This window comes from Staurois parvus, unplaced genomic scaffold (assembly GCF_062004578.1).
Source record: "Staurois parvus isolate SC_StPar_1 unplaced genomic scaffold, SC_StPar_1.0 ptg000349l, whole genome shotgun sequence".
Lineage (NCBI taxonomy): Eukaryota > Metazoa > Chordata > Amphibia > Anura > Ranidae > Staurois > Staurois parvus.
This window is the reverse complement of record NW_028318145.1, coordinates 4,154,254-4,177,016: the sequence shown is the minus strand read 5'-3', so window position 1 is coordinate 4,177,016 and position 22,763 is coordinate 4,154,254. Positions and strand designations below refer to the sequence as shown.

General features: G+C 40.2%; 1 long non-coding RNA gene across 1 annotated transcript in view; it reads left to right on the top strand.

Moving 5' to 3' along the window:
- Positions 1-22,763, top strand: part of LOC149456760 (uncharacterized) — a 193,438-nt gene that overhangs the window by 164,451 nt on the left and 6,224 nt on the right. Inside the window, exon 3 of the long non-coding RNA XR_016313810.1 lies at positions 209-332. This is a non-coding gene — a long non-coding RNA (uncharacterized LOC149456760). The remainder of the gene's footprint in view (positions 1-208; positions 333-22,763) is intronic.

Here is a 22,763-nt window from a genome sequence, read left to right as displayed (position 1 = left end):
GTGCAAAACGCATAAAAACACAATACATAATCCCACTTGTGTCCCTAACAGGGTGAAATCACAAACGTATTAAACCACACGTGATAAAACACTTGGCATAAATAAATGCTCAAAGGTGCAGTGGAAATAGACTGACAAATGGCACTATTGTGAAGTCAATCAAGAAGAATCCTTCCATTGTGTGATATTCTTTCATTTATTGTTTCAGGCCTGATTAGTGACACAACTGGTCAGACGAGAGACGGAGACGTGGTGACATCACTTCCGGCAGAAGGGCCATCTTGATACACCCAAAGGAGTACACCGAGGACTACCGTGTTTTCTCTTAACACGTGAGTGAGCATTTATAGTATTCTTTTATATTAATAAATAAAACAATATCACACAATGGAAGGATTCTTCTTCTTGTTTTATAAACATCGATGAGGAAGCTGAAGTACAAATAGATCATATGAAAAACATCCAGATATCAGGAGAGGTGATACCTGTAAATTCTGAAGGGGGATACCACCACTGTTTGTGTTATCGAATCTGACGTGGAGGATTGAGCGGTTGGCTGTGCTTAATAGCAAAAAAGCAGTTTGACCCCATGTGCCCGCTTCATGAAGGTGAGGGGGCAATCTTACTGGTGAAGGAATACACTTTTTGTTCACCTGCCAGATTTATATTGATTTCTGGAGGTTTCTATATATCCAGCCATATTGAAGATTACACACATGGACGATTTGTTTATTGTTTATTAATAATTGTTGGCACGTGTTTTTGTGGACTTTGTTATAAATTTAAGTTATATGTTTATCATAGAGTGTCATTGGTTTTTTATTTGTGGATTCACTCAATATTTTATTTAATTATTTTTATTTATTTAATTTTTTTTTTTCTTCCTGCTATTTATATAGCAGTATAATCCCAAGTTTAGGGATGAGAGCACGGCAATTTATACTTTGGTACATGTGGGCACTTGTTGAGTGGTGGTTGCACATTTATGTTGAAGGATTTGTTATAGTCCTTGCAGATTGTTTTATAGTCAGGGTCCATTTATCCTAACCGTTTTGTTTGTTTTATAGGCACAATAGTGCCATTTGTCAGTCTATTTCCACTGCACTTTTGGGCATTTATTTATGCCAAGTGTTTTATCACGTGTGGTTTAATACATGTTTGTGATTTCACCCTGTTTAGGGACACAAGTGGGTTTATGTATTGTGTTTTTATGCCTTTTGCACATTTTTATTTTATTTCATATGGTTTATCAAACATCACTGCATAAGATTGTATAATAATATGAAGAACTGAGTTTGGGATAATTACACACAGGAGGATTCACTAGGGGTGTAATTGAAACCTCATTTTTTTATTTAATTATTTATATAAGTATAAGTGTAGGAGCGCAGCACCAATTTTATTATAATTTTGATCCCATTCTATCCAGGTGTATAGCCAGGTATCAGCGGCAACCCATTCCTGGAATAATAGTGTATTCAGGGTTGTGCAGGTGGTTCTCCATTGTTTTTTTTTAACACCAGGGATTGTTGGTACAGGAAATACTGATTGGGGGATCAGGAAAGATTTTTTTTTCTCCCCCACTGGAGCGAATTGGATCAAGCTTTGTTGGGGGTTTTGCGTTTCTCTGGATCTCTGTAGGTATTGGATAGTGAATGTGCATTTTTTTCTATTATTTTTTCTTATTGGTTGAACTAAATGGTCTTTTTTCAACCTATAACTATGTAACAGTACATACTAAAATTATCATATTTCAACAGTTTTAGTGTCAGCTTTATTAAAATAATCTTCTGTTTTTCACAGTCATGGCATATGTGATATGAATAAATTGAATATAGGTCGTGTTACAATTTTGTCTTGTATGAACACAGAACAACTGCAAAAATATTATTATTATTATTATACAGTATTTATATAGATATAGCACCAAAAGGTTTGCTCAGCGCTGTACATTATAGTGGGGGACAGAACAAGAGACAATACAGTAACAAAACAATACACGAGGAGTACGAGAGCCCTGCTCTTTCGAGCTTACAATCAAATTACACCGTCTGGTGTCCTTAACCACTTGCCTCCTCCAGAGGATTTACCCCCCTTCCTGACCAGGCCATTTTTTGCGATACGGCGCTACGTTACTTTAACTGACAATTGCGCGGTCATGCAACACTGCAGCCAAATTAAATTTACATCCTTGTTCTGTCTCTCCAATCTAAGCATTGATAGTGTGATCTCTGTAACTTACAGTTGTGATGAGATAGCGATAACTTCAACCTCAGTTGGATACCACAGTCAGTGACTCAATCGATAAGACATCTTGTAGATCTTGTGAAGTTTATTCCATAAACTTAGAGAATCTTACAACAATGAACATTCGATAGGTCAAAAAATCATAATGTTTCCTGCTCCATGACATGAGGCTAGAGCTGCAATGCATTTCTGGGAAAGGGGGAGGGCTATCTATACAGCATTAACTAAACCAAAGGAAAAGGAGGAGCAGAAGCAATATATAGAAAACACTTAAAGGCATATGACAGTCAATATGACAGTCATGTGAAACATGACACTCCCCGTCGAAATCTATGATTTCTATTATAATAAACTTTAGTTCAAGTCCAATATAGATAATGAAGATTCTTTACAGGAACAAAACCCGTCTTGATCTTGAACACGTCGCCATTGATGTTTGTAAATGTTAGGGTAATCAAGTTCCTCTGTGGGAATAGTGGCTACCCCAATTTTTTTGGGTAAGAAGAGTGGCTGGACATCTGAACAGAGAGGAGGAGCCTTAGCACTGCACCAAATGGGAGATCAATGTGAGATCTCCCGACACCAGGCCCTCCCGTGTCCTGCCGTGGGAAGAAAGGAATGCCTTAGGGGCCCAAGACACGGCTTAGCTGAGGGCGAGGCCACTTTGGGAGGTGTGTGCCTGGAGGTCCTGGCCGTGCGGATGTGTCGGCAGGTGGAAGGAGACGGAGGAGAGAGGAGACTCCCGGCGGCCTGAGAGATAGAGGAATCCGAGCGGTCATGTGACCCGGCGCAGGGGAGTGCTGGGAGGAAAGGAGATGCCGGCCAGCATGTAGGTCTGAGAGAGGCCCCGGCTCTTTCCTCCTATCCAATGATCTGCTGTGGCTGTGGCTGGAACTAAGAGGAAACCCTAAGGAGAAGATTTCCCCCTAAAGTGTCCATCAGGCAAAGGGAACACTGAATTCTGCAACCCCCCCAAGGAGAAAACATCAGAAGCCGCCTCACCTGGAGAGCAAGAAGTAGGAGCAAAGTTGGTGAGTGAGAGCGGCAGGAAAACTGTAGAACTGTATTTAAATAAATGTATTAAGAAAGATTGAATAGAACTGTGCACTATATAAAAGGGGGGATTGCATTCAGGAGGTTCCCATAAAAAGGATCCTATCAAGAGAGGAAAGTTTAAAGAATATGAGTTCTGAATGAGCGGTGGATTTTGACAGAGGGGGAAAGAGTCAAGAAAGTTCAAAGGATATTTTTCTGAAGGAGCAGAATTATGAAGTGTTTTTGAAAAAAATGCAGCAATAACTATTAAAGGAGAGAAAAGAGGGAAAAGAAAAAAAAAAGATGAAAAATATGAAAAATAAAACGACAAAAGGGGGTGGGTCAAAAGTCTCCCAAACCAGTTCAATTAAAAAATATATACCCTCGGAAGAAAAACGGACACCAGAGAGACAAACAGGAATAAATGGATGGGGTGAGTCTGAAAATATCAGAGAGTGCTCTAAACTATCTCTAGGATTGGCTAACATTAGCCAAACTATAGAAGAGGGAGATACGGAAAAAACAGAGGTGTGGGAGAGCACAGGAGAACAAGAAAGGAGCTCACAGTTGCCCACTAAAACAGAAATAGCAGAAATGTTTATAGGTCTGGAAAAATCCATAAAAGAAGAAATGGCGAAACTACATAAAGATCTGGGGCAGATACTATTAAGAGTTGAAGAGACAGAAGAAAAAATAGATAAAATTGCCCAAGTTATACGGGTCTTAGAAAAACGGATGATGGAAATGAGAAAAGAACAAAGAAATCTGCTATATGGATGGACAGCTAGCAGGGAGGAGCCTGTTCTTGGCGGCAGGGGAGAGAGCGATGTAAGCTCTCTCTCCACAAGGCAGTCACCTTCCCCTCAATGTGCCCTGTGAATACCGCTGGAGATGCCCGGGAGGCCCTACCTGTGAGCGTGATCCCACCGGAGAAGTGAGGAGGATGGAGTGCGGTGGGTCCGCTGCGGTGGGACGGCTGGAGGTTCCCGTTCGAGACAGTGGGTTGTTGAGAGCCTGGAGGACGCAAGGTGGCCACGTGACCCCCCCGCAAAGGACTACTGGGAGGAAGACAAGCCGGCCGGCGTTCCCAGGCAGAGGGGAGGCGTCGGCTTCTCATTGACAGCTGCAAATGGAGACAGACAAGGGCAGGACCCTGTGAGGAGGGAGAGCAAGAGAAGGGTAGAGCCGGCCGGCCGGTGTGTGTCGAGGAGCTGGGGAGACGCTGGCTTGACAGAGAGACACCCTGCCTGCTACCTGTTAAGGAGAGCAGGAGGAGGGAGAGGAGTGTGACCCAGAGGAATCCCCCTAGAGAGGAAATAAAGACAGACAACAGATAAGGAACCTGGAAGAATGCCTCACTGAAAAAGAAGTCGGAAGGAGGGTGAGTGAGGGTGGCTGGACTGTATATTGATTCTGTGTATGGAATATTCAGGTTGAAGTAGAGGAGGAATACATGCAGGAAAAGGGGGATTCCCAAGGGGACAGAAGAAAATTTGAATCCTCCCAAGGGTAATTATAGCACAAGCCCTAGAGCTTAGAGAAGAGGGATTGTATTTACAGCAAATATGAAGAGTAAAAATAGTAAAGGGAGTGGTCCTAAGCACCCCCAATCTAGAACGATCAGGAAATACACGTCCCAGGGAAATGTGACCCCAGAAAGATCTCAGGAGGCATGTGAAAGGAATATAATGGAAAACAGTTTGGATAAGAGTACCAGGTCTTCTGAGGAAATGGATAACAACAGCCAACAAACATCAGAGGGAACAAAGTTAAGAGAAAATAAAGGAGAATTACAAATCCCAAATAAAAAGGAGTTGGCAGAAATGTTTAAAAATCTGGAAAAATCTATTAAAAAAGAGATGGGGATTATTCGGAATGATTTGGGACATTTATTATCCAGAGTAGAAGAAATGGAAGAAAAAATTTAAAAACATGCTCAAGCTATTCCAGAATTAAAAAATCAGATAATGGAGATGAGGAAAGAACAAAAAAAACTGCATTATAAGTTGGAGATACAAGGTAATAAGAATAGGAAAAATAATCTCAGGATAAAAGGAGTCCCGGAGTTTACACAAGGAGAAGATCTAAAAGGGACAATATGTAAAATCTTAAACTCCATTATGGATAAACCCAATACTGAGAAATATGAATTGGACAATGTATAAAGGATAGGAAGGTTCCAAAGGGATCAGGTGGAAGAGAGACCAAGAGATGTAGTTGTACAATTCAATAAATATGGAGATAGAGAAGAAGTATGGAAAAAGATAAAAGGAAGAACCAGTATAATATATGGAGGAAAAAATATACAAGCGTTTGCAGACTTGACACCTGAGACATTGTGGAGAAAGAGATCATTGAAACCACTACTAGAACAGATGAAAAAACAGAATATACAATATAGATGGAGTAGCTCGACGTGTTTAATTGGATGGAAGAATGGAGTCACTGCATACCTGAGATTTCCTAATGAACTAAGAGACTTTTTTGATAAACTTAATATTCAGAAAATAGAGATCCCAGGTTGGGAGGAGGAAGAAGGGGAGATATGTGCTATGAGAAAAGAGGAATGGCAGCTAGTTAGAAGGAGAAAGAGAGAAATGATAGATAGGGGGACATTGGGGGAAATGGAGGGAAGGTGAGCCGCACATGGACAGAGCCCAACCCCAAGATTAAAAATCAAACGTGGCATTAGGGCCACAAATGATTAGAAGGCAAATAGTAGGCCTGGTAGGGGAGGGGGGAGGGGTGGGGAGGAGGGGAGGTGGAGACAGATGGGGCAGATGGGGGGGGGAAGGGGGTTATGGAGAATGGGATGGAGGGGTAGTGGAGTAGTAACACTCTGCAGGACAACAGAAATAAGAAAGAGGAAGGGTAGGAGGAAGAAGAAGTTAAAAGGAGTAGGGTAAGATGGAAGAAATCCGATTTGTAACCTATAATGTAAAGGGGTTGTGTTGTCCTGGGAAGAGATTCAGATTATTTAAAGAACTACAACATAGAACATCTTCGGTGGTATTTCTACAGGAAACACATCTAGAGATGGAGTCAAAGGTTAGGCTGAAGACTAGATACTTTCCGACATGGTATTATGCGGACTCACCAATTAAAAGAGCAAAAGGGGTTGCTATAGGTTTCACAAAGAATATAAGGTTTGAGGTGGAGAAGAGAATAACGGATCTGGAGGGAAGGTTTTTGTTTTTGAGGGGTAAATTACAGGGAATCGAGTGTACAATAGCTAACATATATTGTCCAAATAAGAAACCGGAGATATTCTTGAGAGGTATATTGAAGAAATTGATGGATTTTAAAAAGGGTTGTATGATAATAGCTGGAGACTTCAATGTCTGTATGGACCCGCGGATGGATACCACTTCCCATGTGAGGAGGGAGGAGAGCAGGTCTCTGAGATTATTAAAGAAACTGATGCATGAGAGTCAATTAGTTGATATATGGAGAATCAGGAATATGAAAGATAGAGACTATACCTTTTTTTCACATGTACATGAGACTTACTCTAGATTAGATTATATATATTGGTAGAACATCGATTTATAGAGTCTGTAGTAGAAGTAAAAATTGGAGGAAGTACACTGTCGGATCATGCCCCTGTTGCAATGAAGTCAAGATGGGGTAAAGAGGAAAGAGGGGGTTTTGTCTGGCGGATGAATGAGGCACTCCTTATGGATGAAGAGATTGATCGAAAGATCGAGAGGGAAATTAAATTTTTTTTGAGGAGAACGAAACAGAGGATGTGTCAGTTGCAACAGTGTGGGAGGCCCATAAGGCCTACATTAGAGGACTACTCATTGCAATAGGGGCTAAAAAGAAAAAAGAAAGGAGGGAAAAGATTAATAGACTGTTAAATGAAATATATGATCTTGAACAGGCTCATAAAAGGGAAATGTCTAAGGAGATAATGCAGAAAATAATAAAGAAGAAAGAAGAACTAGAGAATGTAATGGAGGAGGAAAAAAGAAGAGTTTTTAATAAAGTAATAAGTGAAAAGTATAGATGGGGAGATAGGCCGGGAAAGTATTTAATGAGAACTTTAAGGAAAAAGAAAAATAGGAATTATATAGAGAAATAAAGAAATCCCAAGGGGGAATTAGTGCACTCTACTAAAGATATCGCTAGAGTATTTAAAGATTACTATAATGAGTTATATAATATTATACCCCAGGATATAATAAATAAAACTGAAACAGTAAATAGAGAAAAAAGAAGAACATACTTAAAAGAGGCAGGTCTACCAAAATTAAGCAAAATACAGTTGAACTCCCTAGAAGCAGAAATTACATCAGAGGAAATAAAAATAGCGTTAAAAGACACTGCGGTGGGGAAAAGTCCGGGTCCAGATGGATATACGGTAAAATATTATAAAAAATATAGAGAGTTATTAATACCCAAATTGAAGATATATATGAACGCTCTGGGAAATGAGATGGAAATAAGGGGAGAATCCTTACAGGCTAATATAGTTCTAACCCATAAGGAAAATAAAGACCCCTCGCAGTGCGCGAGTTATAGACCAATAGCGCTGTTGAATGTAGATACTAAATTGTATGCAAAGGTTTTGGCAAATAGACTGAAAGATCTGATGCCGGAGTGGATACATAGGGATCAGGTGGGGTTTGTCCCAGGGAGAGAGGGTAGAGACAATGGTTTGAGATCACTGTTGCTCATACAGGAAGGTAGAAGGTAGAAGGGGAAAAGCCCCAGTGATACTGATGTCAATTGACGCTGAGAAAGCATTCGATAGAGTGAGTTGGGGTTTTATGATGGACATCTTGGAAGTGTTGGGGATAGGAGACAGAATGAGAAAGTGGATCAGAGGGTTATATAGAGGGCCTACTGCCGCTATCATGGTTAATGGAGGTAGATCGGAGCATTTCGAGATGTCAAACGGTACAAGACAGGGATGCCCATTATCCCCACTGTTATATGTTTTATCATTGGAGCCATTGTTGTCTACGATAAGGAAGAACATAGACATAAAAGGAATATGGATAAGAGACAGAGAACATAAGGTGGCGGCTTATGCGGATGATTTGATGTTCTATGTTGGAAATCCTAGAATGTCACTCCCAAATTTAATGAAGATACTGAAGGAATATGGGGAATTATCAAATTTAAAAATTAACCCAACAAAAAATGAAATTTTAAATATAAACCTTAAAAATAGTGAAAAAGAAAAATTACAAGGCGAATTCCCATTTGTTTGGAGAGATAAAGAATTAAAGTATTTAGGGATAAAACTGTCAGCCTCAACTAAGAATCTGTATAAAGCTAATTATATTTCACTACTAAACGAGCTTAAGGAGGAGTTGAAGAGAGTGGGAGGAGGAAATCCATCTTGGATAGGTCGTATAAACTTGATAAAAATGGTAATTGCGCCCAAAGTATTATATAACTTAAAAAAATGATAATAAGGTATATATGGAGGAATAAAAAGCCTAGAATACGCTATTAAATGTTGACTAGAAGTAAAGAAAGAGGTGGATTGGGTGTACCAGACCAGAGATATTATAAAACGGTGATAATTGCGAGAATTTTTGATTGGACTCATAATCCAGAGAAAAGTTGGGTCAAAATTGAAAATACACTAAGTGGAATAAATTTAAGTAAGATTATATGGGTGCCTGCACAATATAGTGGAGTAGAGGATAGCACAAGTACGTATACTTTTAACGTTTTAAGAGTGTGGGAAATGTTACACAGACAAAAGGGATGGGTTTTTAATTCACAGTTGATGCCACTAAGGAACACAGAATATTTTACCCCGGGGCAGGAAAACATCGCAGGGAAATGGATTATAAAACAAGAGGCACAATTGAGAGATATAATGGTGGGGGAGGAATTAGAATCATATGAAGAGTTGGAGAAAAAAAAGGGAGAAGTTTTCAATAGGATGGATAGATTACTATACTACCAACTGAAACATTTCTTTGAAAGCCTCCCAAAGCCTATGAGAACTAGAAAAGAGTGGAATCCATTGGAGAGATTGTTGGAAGCACGGGGAGATGGGAGACATGGAATTGCAAAAATATATAAAATATTAACTAATTTAGACACTGACACAAAATTGATACACATAGAGAAATGGGAAAGAGATATAGGAAGGGAAATAGACGAGGAGGAGCAAAGGAAAATGTTTAGATTAATTCACGAAAACATTAGTATGCGAGAGGTGGAAATAAATTACAAGTGTTTTGTGAGATGGCATATTACACCTAATATAGAGCATAAACTGAATGGGGAGATTTCACAGATGTGTTGGAGAGATTGTGGAGAGGGCACGTGGTATCACATATGGTGGGAATGTCCAAGAATACAGGTGTTTTGGCGGAAAATAGTTTATTTAGTAAGGAAAATCACTACAATTAATATTGGATTAGACCCAGAAGAAGGTGAGGAGAGGGGGGGGGGGAGAGGGATGGTGGAGGGGAGGGATTTAAAATAATTTATGCAAATAGGAAGATATTGTTTTAATGTCTTTTTAATAGAAATGTGAATGTGATTTGTATTTGGATTGATAAATTAATAAACATTTATAAAAAAAAAAAGAAAAGAAATCTGCTATATAAAATGGAAGATCAGGAAAACAGGGATAGAAGACTCAACTTAAGAATACGAGGTCTCCCAGAGATCCCCCAAGGAGAAGATTTGCTAGAAACATTAAGGAAAATGTTAGATATAATGATGCATAGATTGGCAATGGAGCCCTTTAAAATCGATGGAGCTTATAGAACTGGAATACCCCAACAACAAGTGGTAGAAACGGAAACCCGAGAGATGTAATTGTAAAATTCCATTACTATCAAGATAAAGAACAGATCTGGAAGAAGATAAAAGGAAGAGCAATAATAAAATATGGCGAAGTAAATATTCAGATATTCGCAGATCTAGAAGCAGAAACATTAATAAGAAGAACCCTGAAGCCATTATTAGAACAAATGAGAAAGCAAAACGTTCGATATAGATGAGGTTTTCCAGCCTGTTTAATCGGTTGGAAAAATAGCAAATCAGCAAAATTGAAGTTTCCCGGAGATTTGAGAGACTTTTGTGAGAGACTTGAATTGCAAGAATTAGTTATTCCAGGTTTGGAGAAAGGCGAAGGGAAGATATGTGAAAAAGAAAAGAGAGGTGGCGGGCTCCCCAAAGAGAGCAAAGAGGGAATAGAGAGTAAGGGGGTTGGGGGGGAGAGGAGAGGATAAGAATATAATAACTTTTTTTGACGCCCCTCCTCTTTCCTTGGGTTAGTGGGAGAGGTGGGGGAGGAGAGCGTAGTAATTTAATAATTTTTAGAAAAAAAAAATTTATTTTCTATTTTTTTTTTTCTCTTTTGTTCTCTTTTTCTCTCATCCTCTTCTCCTCTCCCCTTTGCTACTGATTATTGAGCTCCAAGACTATGGTAGGACATGGGAGGGATGGATTATTCTAACTGGTGAGGTGTACATGGTCAGAGCCCCACTTTAAGGTTGTATCAGCGGTGGGATCTAAACCATAAATGATTCATAGGCAAACTAGAGGCCTAAAAGGGGAGGGAGGAGAGAAAGGGGGAGGAGTGGAGGGATGGGTGGGGGGGGAGGGTATGGGGAAGGGGTAGGTAGTGTAAGACTGCGATATAGTAGGAGATATATTAGTTTGGAGAAGTCCTAGAGAACAAAGGGGAAGCTATGGACAGGAGAGGAGGAGAGAGGAGAAAGAGGAGAGGATAAAGGAAAAATGGAAGAGATACTCTTCATGACTTATAATGTTAATGGATTAAATAGCCCTGAGAAGAGATTTAGGATATTTAAAGAGATTCACCTTGCCATGGCTGTGGCATGCTCACATTGTTTTTCCAAAACTTCAATTTCTGCCTTCTTATATGCGTCCTTATATGCGGCCTGAGCCTCTGTTTCTGCTTTCTTTTGGGTGAAAGCTGCCTGAATTTTAGAAGCTTCAGCATCAGCACAGGCTTTTATTAGTTGTTGACTGAGTGTAGAAGACCTTGATTGTTGGGATTTGAAAGATCTTGAGGAGTGTCTAGTAGACACAGAGCGATAAGATCTGGATTCATGGAGCTGTGTTATTCTCACTTCTGCCTCTTTGTTCACACCACTAAATTGTCTCTTTCAAGATTGAGCTCCTCAAAACTCATTAATTCTTCCAATGACCTTTGAGTGTTGTACCGCTTTAATAGAGCAATATATTTAACACACAGTCTTTGATAATTCTCATAAGCAACATTCAATTGTTGGCTAGCGCACTCTAGTTGTATTAGTTCATGAGATTGTTGGGAGACAGCAGTATATTATTAGATAGCAATTCTTCCTTGTCAGCATTAAGATTTAAGCGTTTTTCTCTTTTATCCAAGTCCTGCTCTGGATGAAGCTCTGATTGTGGTTGTGTATTAGTTTCCCTAGACTGTATATTACTTTCCTGAAACATCATGTTAGCAAGGAGGGGTTGATAGAAAGTTTACAGAGAAATGTATCACTTTTTCTGTGGCTGAGTTCAGTTTTCCTAGGCAATGATTGCAGAAGGTTTTCTTTTTCTTTCTTATAAGTTCAAAGGCAAGCCATATAGTAATGTATACAGATGCAGTGTATAAACTTGCAGTTGTAAAACATTCACATCAATAATTTGTCCTGATGAGTGTTATGATAGGATATACTTATAGACATGTACAGACTTGTGTAGAGGTGGCTGCACTCTCTATGGTGTCCGTTTGTGAACCAGAGGTAATAGATCGCTGCTCAGTTCTCCGGCATTCTCGGAGAACAAAGTTCTCCTGTGAATGCAGTTTATGAAGCAGTTCTCCGAACGAAGGGAGAACGGTTTCCAAACGCTGGATAACGGTCTACAAACTGTGAAAAACGGCTCATTTTACTATAATCTCTCCAGATTATAGTAAAATCCAGTTTACTAAGCAGAGGTAAATTATCTCTGCTTAGTTTGCGGTCCCTCTGATTCTCCAGCTCTGGGCTGGAGAATCTGGACGGAGAACACAGATCTCCAGAGAAGGGCTGACAGGATCTCCTGAGTGTTATAAACTGTGAATGACCAGAGAATAGCTGAGATCCGTTGAATCGCAGCTATTCTCTGGTTCACAAACGGACACCTATAGCTGTTATATCCAGTATCCATGTAACATCTCACTGTGTATTCTAGCTAGCAAGGATTCTATGAAGCATTCCACAGATCTTTTGACTAGCCAGAATCCTATGAAGCATTCCACTGATCTTTTGACTGTTCTATCTCTCCAATCTAAGCATTGATAGTGTGATCTCTGTAACTTACAGTTGTGATGAGATAGCGATAACTTCAACCTCAGTTGGATACTACAGTCAGTGACTCAATCGATAAGACATCTTGTAGATCTTGTGAAGTTTATTCCATAAACTGAGAGAATCTTACAACAATGAACATTTCATAGGTCAAAAGTTCATAATGTTTCCTGCTCCATGACATGAGGCTAGAGCTGCAATGCATTGCTGGGAAAGGGGGAGGGCTATCTATGCAGCATTAACTAAGCCAAAGGAAAAGGAGGAGCAGAAACAAAATATAGAAAACACTTAAAGGCATATGACAGTCATGTGAAACATGACAATCCTTATTTGCCACAAATAGAGCTTTCTTTCGGTGGTATTTGATCGCCTGTGCGTTTTGTTTTTTTTTGCGCTATAAACAAAAAAAGGCCGACAATTTTGGAAAAAAACCTATATTCTTTACTTCTTGCTAATAATCCTATCCAGTGAAAAAATTTAAAAGATCAAAATTCGTCATAAGTTTAGGCCAAAATGTATTCTGCTACATGTCTTTGCTAAAAAACAATCCCAAAAATGTGTAAATGAATTGGTTTACGTGAAAGTTATAGCATTTACATATGGCGGTATATATATAGGAATTTTTTTTTTTTACTAGTAATGGCGGCGATCAGCGACTTATAGCGGGACTGCGGTGGGCATTCTGACACTTGGGGGAAAAGCAGTGTGCAGGAGCTAACAGGGAAGAGATCTGTGTTGTTTATGTCTCTCCCCCCGTGATACTCAGGGATTACTGGGTGCCAGCCAGGAATCATCTGCCAGGACCCAGTGACTGGACAGCCGAGGCCACGAACGGCGGCGTGGGTAGGGGGCGCACGCGCCTCCTACTCAGAACTGCAAAATCACGTGTATATATATGTGATTTTGCACACCTGTGCTGCCCTGTAACAGTATTTCTGCTATAGAAGTGTTTAAAATTCCATTAATAGTATTTTGGAGGACAAGTGTCCCTAGGGCAAATTTGTAATACTGCTTGCTGCAATTTATCTGTAGCTTGCACAGGGATGAATGGTGCCAAATTTAAACCAAGGGTACACCACACAGTTGTGTACAGGGCTAATCACTTGCACATGATTGCTGCATGAGCAATTACATGTGTGTGGCTGCAATTAACTGTGGGAGCTGGCAGCCTCCCATTGCTTTCAATGGTGATGTCTCCCACAGCTAATCCCCAGGAACCCCTGCTGGGGTTCTCATATGTAAGCGACGTCAGGTGCATTTGCAGGGGTAAAGGCACCCTACATACAATGTGTTCTGTAAGGGTTTTTATGTCTATGAACAGAAATCTTTCTCTTCTTAGAGCACATGCAAAATGTGCTACAATGCAGTTACAAATGTGTGTCCTAAAGGGTACTATTGTAAGGAGACCTTAACTAGATAGTATGTGGCCTTGTTATGTTTTCCAAACTGACATTCTGTTTTATTGTAAAGATTCAGGTAAAGCAAGCATCAGGCCAGCACACTGGCTTAGTGGCTAGAAATTCAGCTTTACAGCAGTAGGTTCCTTGGTTTAAATCTCAACCAGGACAATAGCTGCATGGAAATCAAATGTTCTCCCTGTGCTTGTGTGAGGTTCCACCCGCACTATTAAAGTGTTACTAAACCCACAACAATAAAATCAGTCTGTATATGCAGTAAAGCATGCTTGTCATACTCGCTGTGGAACCTAAGGGGTTAATCCTCTGCATTGTGTGAAAATGCTGTTCGATCCTGTCTTCTCTGATTCTCCCCCTCTTCCAGTGCCCCCCTCTTATCTCCTGATAGGACATATTGTGTAGAGACACTCTGCACATGCTCAGTTTGGTGTGTATTGCTAGAGAGGTTTTTTTGTAATGCTTGGGAGGGTGCATGTGATCAGCACAGGGCCAAGCAGCACTGGTCAGACAGAGGTCAGGGGTTCTGCATCTTCCTAGAGCAGAAAGAAAACTCCTCCTACAAGCTTTAACCAGTGCTCTGCTGAACACAGATAGAAGTCACAAGACTGCTGTAACTGCTGATGAGAAAAGGTATTTATCAATGTATATTTACTAAAATAATTTCATTTCCATGTAGTGTATACTGTACTGTGGGAGACCAGATATAGTGAATGCAGGGTCTTGGGTTTAGTAACACTTTAACCACCTCCCGCCCACCATATAAGGCAATTATGGGCGCAAGGTGGTTCTCTCATTCTGGGAGGATGTCATATGACGTCCTCCCATTCTAACCGTGCATGCGCAGCTACAGGAGCGCACAGTGCGGCGATCGGTGGTGCGCTGTGTCCCTCGGACACAGCGGATCACCGATCATTGGAAAGAGCCAAAGATTTCAGCTCAGTCATGTGATCAGCTGTGTCCAATCACAGCTGATCACATGTAAATAAGGAAATGCCGGTTATCGGCATTTCTCTCCTCATGAGCTGTCACGCTGACAGAGGAGAGGAGAGCCGGTAATCGGCGTTCCTCAGAGGGGACATGTACACTGATCATCAGCGCACTGATGATCAGTGCAGCCCCAGCAGTGCCACCTGTCAATGTCCATTAATGTCACCTGCCAGTGCCCATCAGTGCCACATATCAGTGCTCATCTAAGCTGCCTTTTAGTGTCACCTATCAGTGCCAGTCAGTGCCACCTATCAATGCCAGTCAATGCCACCTATCAGTGCTGCCTATCAGTGCCAGTCAGTGCCGACTATCAGTGCACATCAGTGCCACCTATCAGTGCCGTCGGTGCTGCCTATCAGTGCCACCTAACACTGCCATTCGGTGCCGCCTATCAGTGCCAGTCAGTACCGCCTATCAGTGCCGCCTATCAGTGCCATATATGAGTGCTGCCTTTCAGTGCCCATCAGTGATGCCTGTCAATGCCCATCAGTACCACCTATCAGTGCCCATCACTGCAGCCTCATTAGCGCATATCAGTGAAGGAGAAAAATCACTTATTTACACAATTTTAAAACAAAAACTAAGAAAAAAAAATCTTTTTTTTTCAAAATTTTGTTGTTTTTGGTTTGTTTAGCAAAAAATAAAAAACTCAGAGGTGATTAAATACCACCAAAAGAAAGCTCTATCTGTCTCAAAAAAATTATAAAAATTTCATATGGGTACAGTGTTGCATGACCACGCAATTGTAATTCAAAGTGCGACAGCGCTGAAAGCTGAAAATTGGGACAGGACACTTAGAAAACAATTGTTTTCTATGTGTCTTGCTTGGACCTGTGTTCCAGTGCACAAATATGCTGGCTACCTCAATAGTGTGATTTGGCCCTAATGCTAACATTTTTGCATGCAAAATGTATTCATTTGAATTGGAGTGGGCCTCAGCACAGGAGTAATCACTCCTGCTCTAATTAACCACCTCCCATCCGGCCATTGTATATAAACAGCTGGATGGTGGCAGTGCAGGGGCGGGTGGCCGTTTATAAACGGCCTCCCCGCACCCTGCTTGTGAGAGCTACCTGGGAGCGCATAGCACTGCGATCCAGTGCCCACTGTGTCCTCCGGACACAGTGGAACACCAATCGTCAGACGGGACCTCTGTGCAAGGTCCCGATCTTGTGATCCCTGATTGGCCAATCAGTGATCACATGCAGTGTAGTAACCAAGATGTCACTTCTGACATCATTGCTTACTACGTGTGAAATCTGTGAATGATCACAGAGGTCACATGGTACAAGGCTATTCACAACAGCCTTGTACCATGTGACAAGCTGTGACCAATCACGGCTCACATAGTAGTTCTCAATGGCTGCAAGAATGCAGCTAGAGGGAAGGAGAAATGATTGCTTTTACAGCCTTTATGGGTGTAAAAGCAATCAGTGTAAAATAAAAAATCTTCATCTCCCCCCCACAAGTAGTACAGTGTCACCATGGTGACACTGTACTGCTAGGGTGACAGTATGTTAAAAAAAAAAACAACCAACATAAATAATAATATAAAAAAGTAAAAAAAAAATAAAAAAATTATAATTTTGGTTATAAACTAATTTGGGTTATTTTTTTTTTTTTTACTAAAATGATAACGGAATACATTTTGGCCAAGATTTATGATGAAATACTATTTATTTGCAAAATTTTATAAGAAAAACACTTTTTTCAAAATTGTAGACTTTTTAATTTACATAGCAAAAAAAATTTAAAATCCCAGTGGTGAATAAATACCACCAAAATAAAGCTTTATCTGTCTCAAAAAAATGCTAAAACATTCATATGGGTACAGTGTTGCATGACCACGCAATTGTCATTCAAAGTGTGATAGCACTGAAAGCTGAAAATGGGCCTGGACAGGAAGGGGGTAAAATTGTCCGGACTGGAAATGGTTAAAAATGGTTGGCACCACAATGAATCACAGTGCCTTACTGCAATGTGATAGTGTGAACAGGCTCTGAATGGCAATGCACAGATACAGTGTGTAATGGAAGGTGGGACTAGGGGGTTGCCACCTCTTCTCTTTTAAACTGAACACACTAATTACACAGCTTCTGGGGCTGATTAAGGTGGTAATTAAATTCACTGGATGCCTTATCTGCAATAAATTAGCCTCAAAACCTGTGTAATTAATATGCGTTCAGTTTTAAAGGGATGAGGTGGGACCCCAGCCTGTGGTGAAGGTGCCATCTTGTCTTGCTCTCAAACTGTTGTCATAGCTCCTCATCTGAGGTGAACCTCTGAATAAAGCAGTTCATTTCTCCCAGGCACTCACCATGTGCTCCTTTTCTAAACTGCTCAGGTGTGTACAAGCCGACATGATACTTGGCTGGGACTGGAGACAGTGCTGGTGAATGCACTAAGACTTTCCCCATTCTCCATAGAACCCCAATAGAGCACAACCAGAGCTCAGGATGTAGACCAGGGTTATTCCCAGGGCTAAATCAGAGGAGCCCCTCCTGAACTCGAACGTCCATTGTTTCAGTCAGACATCAATGATTTGAACCAAGCAGAGCCCCCCTTTCTGCGGAGATAAAGGGGTTACATTTCTATTTTGGTGCAGGCAGCTGGCGCTTGTTGGCTGTTGTGTTTGAGTAATGGGAATGAGAAGTAGTCTAGGAAGCCCTAATAGACCTGTATGAACAATGCACCTTAAACAGGAATACATTCTGCCTTTGTGTCTCTTTGCTACAAACCTGTTAAAAAAGAAAAGAGTATCCATCAGGTTTAACAAACCGCGTTTGTATTGTACCTACTTGTCTGCTTGAAATACACTGATCGGGACAATGAGCAGACATGAGGCAGACCTTGGAGAGATGGGCATTCTAGAACACAGCACATGCCGGGGAAAGCCAGCCAATGTGCTGATAATTGTTGGCTGTGTGAGTGAGTGGTGACCACACCGAACACCTGATACACCCTCTACACACAAACAGCTTCGCTTCTATGTGAACTGAGCCGCTCCATTCCCAGTGCACTCATTGCTGCTATTCCTGGGACTGCTCTGGATTCCTGCAAAACTCCCTTCATTTCGTTTATACATCGTACGGATACATTCGATAGTTTACCGTCTTCTTAGCAACATATGCATTCTTTTATCGATTTCATTGTATAGGATTCGATTTGCTGAAACGAAATTTTGTGATTGCCAGTGATCATGTAGATAGTTGGCACACTAAATTTCGTTTGGATGTTCTGTTCTCTACTATAGTGGACTCCGAAGAACCCAACAATGCAGATTTCTACTATGCTCTCTGCGGATGTATCCCGTTATGAATTCTTTCATTGTATGTTCTCTATCCCCTTCTGTACATAACATTGCTGAAACAATCATCAACCATTGTTTCATACGTTTGAACGAAATAAATGACGAATCTCTAAGGTTTTAATAGCTGAAGGAAAATACCGAACGAAATCGACTTTTACTCCAAATGTGCAGACCTCGCATGTTTTCAAAGCCCGTTGTGGTTAGACATAAGTATCCGCTCAACTTGCTGTGTCTTCCAGATGAAGGCTAAAAAAAAGGACAAACTAGGGAAATAAAAATACAACTGAAACATTCAAATAAATCGACATTTGTAAGCTGTATTTGTAAGAAAGATATATTTCCTAAAGCTTAGTAATAATTAAGGAACAACAAAGTTTTATCGTTTACACGTTCCTATTTGAAACTAATATATATTATTATTATTATTATTTATAGTAGTAGTAGCAGTAATAGTAGTAGTATCATCACCTTCGCTCGGAAATCCGTATATATAAAATTCAGCAATGTCTCTAAGATGTCTTCACAATTATAAAAGATAATTAATTACGGCTATTGCATATAGAGATTATTATTTTTATTTCTTGAAGTTTTAGGTAAGATAATATTTAATGGCACTGAATGTATAAATAGAAATGATATCATTAACAAACATACATGTCTACACTACTTGTATGTATGTAGGGTTGTTTATACGTACACAAGCCCAGTGATACACTGACATAATCCCCATGTTGGGAAATCTCCAGAATGATTTTCTATATGCTCACACAAGTGTCCGGCTGCGTCTATTTGACACAGATGCACTATATCCTGCCTAGAGCTCAGTATATGTTTATTATATTCACAGTGATAACTTCTTGTTATGTCTGTCATATATGAAAGGATCGGTAGTAGTAGACCTGTTTTCCGTTTTTTTTTTTCCTTCGTAGCTGGAATTGGGTTAAAAGGATTCAGAGCATGTGTGCTTGATTTTGTCTTTGTTTTTGCAGAGATACGATGCTTTTGTTTAAGTTGCCGGGGCTTCCTGTGTTTTCTGAGCATGGACACGTTTGATCTCTGCTAGAAGGAAACATACATTGTATGGGAATGTCTGGCCGCTCTAGGTGGACAGGCGCTTCACACCGCCACACCAGCTGCACTCTGATCACTGAAGATGGATGTGTCACCCAGAAGAGTGCGGTGCTGGAAACTTCCAAAATATACATGGCCAGGCAGCAGTGGATTACTTTCATGTTCCCTTCAAGCTCTCTGATGCACTTGGCATCACTTTGTTTCAATGTATTGCATACTCAAATCAGCTGCAAGCCAATCCAGTCTCCCCCCACTGTACTGTATATTAATCTCCACTGCAAATCAAACCAGACTTTTCCATTGTACTGTATATTAATCTTCACTGCAAGTCAAACCAGACTCTTCCATTGTACTGTATATTAATCTCCACTGCAAGTCAAACCAGACTCTTCCATTGTACTGTATATTAATCTCCACTGCAAGTCAAACCAGACTCTTCCATTGTACTGTATATTAATCTCCACTGCAAGTCAAACCAGACTCTTCCATTGTACTGTATATTAATCTTCACTGCAAGTCAAACCAGACTCTTCCATTGTACTGTATATTAATCTTCACTGCAAGTCAAACCAGACTCTTCCATTGTACTGTATATTAATCTTCACTGCAAGTCAAACCAGACTCTTCCATTGTACTGTATATTAATCTTCACTGCAAGTCAAACCAGACTCTTCCATTGTACTGTATATTAATCTCCACTGCAAGTCAAACCAGACTCTTCCATTGTACTGTATATTAATCTCCACTGCAAATCAAACCAGACTTTTCCATTGTACTGTATATTAATCTTCACTGCAAATCAAACCAGACTCTTCCATTGTACTGTATATTAATCTTCACTGCAAGTCAAACCAGACTCTTCCATTGTACTGTATATTAATCTCCACTGCAAGTCAAACCAGACTCTTCCATTGTACTGTATATTAATCTCCACTGCAAGTCAAACCAGACTTTTCCATTGTACTGTATATTAATCTTCACTGCAAGTCAAACCAGACTCTTCCATTGTACTGTATATTAATCTCCACTGCAAGTCAAACCAGACTCTTCCATTGTACTGTATATTAATCTCCACTGCAAGTCAAACCAGACTCTTCCATTGTACTGTATATTAATCTTCACTGCAAATCAAACCAGACTCTTCCATTGTACTGTATATTAATCTTCACTGCAAGTCAAACCAGACTCTTCCATTGTACTGTATATTAATCTTCACTGCAAGTCAAACCAGACTCTTCCATTGTACTGTATATTAATCTTCACTGCAAGTCAAACCAGACTCTTCCATTGTACTGTATATTAATCTTCACTGCAAGTCAAACCAGACTCTTCCATTGTACTGTATATTAATCTTCACTGCAAGCCAAACCAGACTCTTCCAGTGTACTGTATATTAATCTCCACTGCAAGTCAAACCAGACTCTTCCATTGTACTGTATATTAATCTTCACTGCAAATCAAACCAGACTCTTCCAATGTACTGTAAATTAATTTCTACTGCAGGTTAAATCAAACTCTTTCACTGCACTGTATATTAATTAATTAATCTGTACTGCATGTCACATCAGCCTTTTCCACTGCACTGTATATTAATCTCCACTGCAAGTCAACCAGTCTCTTCAACTACACTGCTTATTAATCTGTACTGAGAATCATATCAGCCTTTTCCACTGTACTGTATATTCATTTCTACTGTGCGTCACATCAATCAAACCACTTTCTTCTACTGAACTGCAAGTTAATCTCTAATGCATAAGAATCTACTCAAATCAAACCCAATCTCTACTGAACTGCGTACCAGTATCTCTTGTAAATCACATCATTTTCTTTCACTGTACTGCATATTCATCTCTACTGCAATTCGAATCAGTCCCTACCACTGTACTGCATATTCATCTCTACTAAAAGTGTGATCATTCCCTACCACTGTACTGCATATTCATCTTTAATAAAAGTGCGATCATTCCCTACCACTGTACTGCATATTCATCTTTAATAAAAGTGCGATCATTCCCTACCACTGTACTGCATATTCATCTCTACTATAAGTATGATCAGTCCCTACCACTGTACTGCATATTCATCTCTACTGCAAGTATTTTCAGTCCAAACCCCAGTACTGCATATACATCTCTACTAAAAGTGTGATCAGTCCCTACCACTGTACTGCATATTCATCTCTATTAAAAGTATGATCAGTCCTTACCACTGTACTGCATATTCATCACCACTAAAAGTATGATCAGTCCATACCACTGTACTGCATATTCATCTCTACTAAAAGTATGACCAGTCCCTATCACTCTACTGCATACACATCTCTACTAAAAGTGTGCCCAGTCCCTACCACTGTACTGCATATACATCACTACTAAAAGTATGACCAGTCCCTATCACTCTACTGCATACACATCTCTACTAAAAGTGTGCCCAGTCCCTACCACTGTACTGCATATACATCACTACTAAAAGTATGACCAGTCCATACCACTGTACTGCATATGCATCTCTACTAAAAGTGTGATCAGTCCCTACCACTGTACTGCATATACATCACTACTAAAAGTATGACCAGTCCATACCACTGTACTGCATATGCATCTCTACTAAAAGTGTGATCAGTCTCTACCACTGTACTGCATATGCATCTCTACTAAAAGTGTGATCAGTCTCTACCACTGTACTGCATATGCATCTCCACTAAAAGTGTGATCAGTCCCTACCACTGTACTCCATACGCATCTCCACTAAAAGTGTGATCAGTCCCTACCACTGTATTGCATACGCATCTCCACTAAAAGTATGATCAGTCCCTACCACTGTATTGCATACGCATCTCCACTAAAAGTGTGATCAGTCCCTACCACTGTACTGCATATTAATCTCACTAAAAGTGTGATCAGTCCCTACCACTGTACTGCATATTCATCTCCACTAAAAGTATGATCAGTCCCTACCACTGTACTGCATATTATCTCCACTAAAAGTATGATCAGTCCCTACCACTGTACTGCATATTATCTCCACTAAAAGTATGATCAGTCCCTACCACTGTACTGCATATTCATCACCACTAAAAGTATGATCAGTCCCTACCACTGTACTGCATATTCATCTTCACTAAAAGTATGATCAGTCCCTACCACTGTACTGCATACACATCTTCACTAAAAGTATTACCAGTTCCTACCACTGTACTGCATACACATCTTCACTTAAAGTATGATCAGTCCCTACCACTGTACTGCATACTCATCTCCACTAAAAGTATTACCAGTTCCTACCACTGTACTGCATACACATCTCCACTTAAAGTATTACCAGTTCCTACCACTGTACTGCATACACATCTCCACTTAAAGTATGATCAGTCCCTACCACTGTACTGCATACTCATCTCCACTAAAAGTATTACCAGTTCCTACCACT